This window comes from Corylus avellana, chromosome ca2 (assembly GCF_901000735.1).
Source record: "Corylus avellana chromosome ca2, CavTom2PMs-1.0".
In the NCBI taxonomy this organism is placed as follows: Eukaryota; Viridiplantae; Streptophyta; class Magnoliopsida; order Fagales; family Betulaceae; genus Corylus; species Corylus avellana.
The window spans coordinates 26,984,894-26,988,150 of NC_081542.1; positions in this window are offsets into that span (position 1 = coordinate 26,984,894).

The window sequence follows — 3,257 nt, forward strand, 5'->3', positions numbered from 1 at the left end:
AACATATATTGTTTGAAAATGCATTTTAAAAAATTGTGATTTAAAAATATAAAAAAATATATATATGTTTTTAAATTATGGGCAATTGTTGCGTTTTTAGAACACACGATTTTAAAAGTTAAAGTGTAATTTTTAAGGTTAAACTGCGATTGTACCAAAGCTTAACTGTGTTTTTTAAAATCGAAGTTTCAAATCTCGCGTTTTAAAATTGGTATTTTTAGATTGCACATTTTGAAACCCCAAACCCAAAATGATAAAATATGGACCGGGTTTGTTTGATAAAAAATTTTAGAGTGCTTCTTGTTGAAAACAATATTGTAATATGATGTAAAGACGAAAGTTATTTTGAGTATTTTATATTTGAATTTTTTGGTTAATGAAACTTTTTTTTTTATAAAAGCGTTGTCAGCCGAGACCATATTGATCTTCCTTCCCTTCACCTTTTTAGTATAATTGTATTGCTTCAAAAAAGGGGGGAATAAATGCATTTTGGATCCTTTGTGATTTGGAGTTTGGACAAACAACTTCTTAAGTTCTAAAAAGTGATTAATCACTTTATAGGTAAGCAAAAAATAAGAACAAATCAGTCCATACTTTTAAAAAAAATTGACAAAAGCTGTTAATGTTCTAAATAGAAGTAGCCTAGGTGGTTCCATGACCCTAAATGACAAATTAAGTAAAATTGAGGAGTAATCGGAACACCCTAATGGCCACTAAGTGGTTTAACCCCTTTCTCTAGCTTAGGCTTGATTTATGTTGATGTGATATATTAACGGATTCTGTCAACTTTTTTTTAATGCATAAACTATTTTTTCTTTTTCAGTTATCACAAAAGGTAATTAATATTTTTTTAAAAAAAAATTAAGGAATGATTTGTAAAAATTCTAACAAAAATACATTTATACCTAAAAAGTGTTGGAAATTTCAGAGAAACGTCATATTGGGCAAAATTATAGAATTCTGAGCCCCACCAGTCTGACATCATGCATTCATTCACATAAAGATAATGGAAGATAATTGAGAGTCTGCGTTGGTTAATGTGTTTTCCAAAAGTATCTTTGACTCACTACTTCACCAACGAATATTTTACATTAATAAACATTCCTCTGATCACCTCTCTCTCTCTCCCTCTCTCTCTCTCTCTTTCAAATCGCCAATTACCCTGCGAGTAATTCAAATTATTAAAACTTATTTTATTCATCCAAAAATAAGTAAAATTCAAAGTAATTTGGATTTTTTTTTTTTTCACTATAAATAATATACTTCTATACTGGTTGTAGATTTTATGGTTAATTTTATTTTAGACCCTTGAATTATCACGTAATTTGAAAAGTATTTTTAAATTTTAAAATCTTTTAATTTGGACACCTGAACTTTTAATTTCAGTAAATTTGAAGTCTTCCGTTAGATTTAGCTATTAACTTCTTAGATTTACCTTAAATAGACAAAAATATCCATTTTTTTAACTTTATTTTTTTTTGAATTTGGAATAAAGGTAAATTTGAAATGTTATAAAAAATCCAGGAGTATAAACATTATTGTCTCATTTTTAACGTTTAAAATTTAACGAATTGAAGAGGTTCAAATTGATTGATATTGAAAGTTCAGAAGTCCAAATTGAGAGATTTTAAAGTTGAAGAGAAATTTTTCAAATCACTTGATAATTCAAGAATTTAAAGTAAAATTACCCATAGATTTTAAGACAAAGATGATGGCGAGATTAGCGGAAGCAATTCTCAATTCTCAATCATCAATCAACAATTTCTTTTTCCAAAATAAAATTCTTAGTTAAATTTATTTATTAAGTTTTGCTATTTAATTTTTTAATCCACTAATTAGTTAATGATTGGTTAGTGTGATAATTGTTATATGAACAATTACGCAAGTTTGTAAAAAATTATAATAAAATTTATCCAAATATTTTTCAGCAATAAAAATTGAGTAATACTATGAATTATATTTCTATCATTCTAAAGTTAATGTAGCTTTCAAAATCACAATTTGATCAAAATTCAAGTATGATTCATTTAAAATTTAATAGTAATTTTAAAAATCACATTACTCATAAAAATTAATTGTAAAAGGTTCATTTTATTCCTTTTGCTTGTATTTAGTTTTACCGAAGAGAGATTTTGCTCTTTCTTTATTAGTCTCTTAAAAAATCTTATACGTCGTATATTTTTATAATATGGTTAACTTAAGTCCGGTTTAGGGGTGGCGGAACCACCCCCAAAAGTCTTGGAGATGATTCGGCTGAGGGTAGTTCGATCACCTTCATAACTTATGGGAGGTGGCCGATTTTGGCCATTGGGAGTGGCCGAGCCACCCCTAAGGTCTTTGGAGGTGGTTTCTATTTGACCATTAAGGGTGGCCGAACTACCCCCAATAACCAAAATGGAGGTGACCGACCACCTCATAATTTTCAGTTTTTTAGAGTTTAGTTTTTTAATTGTTTTTTTTTTAATTATTAATTTTATTTTTTTAGGACGCGTTAATGACACAAGTAACGAAGGTACTAAGTTTGTCTTTTCTCATAAGTCAGTATCGTCTGTAATAAGATTTGAAACCTATGTAAGAAAAAAATAAAAAACTAAAAACCTAAGTACTAAAAATATAATTAACCCTTTAGAATATTAAGAAATATGGAGAGGTATAATGGTGAATGAAATTTCTCATAAATATATTTTTAATTATTATAGTTAATTTATTATGCGACCTCTTCCTAATAAGACTTGGAAGTACATAAAATTTTAAACTCTTTTTTTTTTTTTTTTTTTTTTGGTTCTTTCTTTCTTTTTGGCTAAGCTTTTCTTACCAAAAACATTTCTGTTCTTTTTTTTTTTTCTTTTTTTTTTTTACCAATTCTGCCCGTTTGGCAACTCATTAATTTTTTATTTTTTTTTTCTATTTTTTCATAATAACAAACAATTTTTTTTCACTTGTCATTCACAAAAAATTCAAATTTCTTTACTTTTATATCACATTAACCTTATATCAACCTATTCATTTTTCTTTTATCCTCTCAAAACTGACAAAAAGTTTGTCAAACACCCCAATTTAGTATATATATATTTGGTTGAATTTATAAAAGGATTCTTTTCATGGAGTATATATTCGTCCAGCTTTTGACAGTTTAATAATGAGTTGGATTCTTTTTTCTGATGAATAATAATAATGGGTTGGATTCAGAAGAAGGAGAACAAAATAGTGTGAGATATGTTCATAAATTTGGTTCATGTCAGTTCATGTCAGCATAT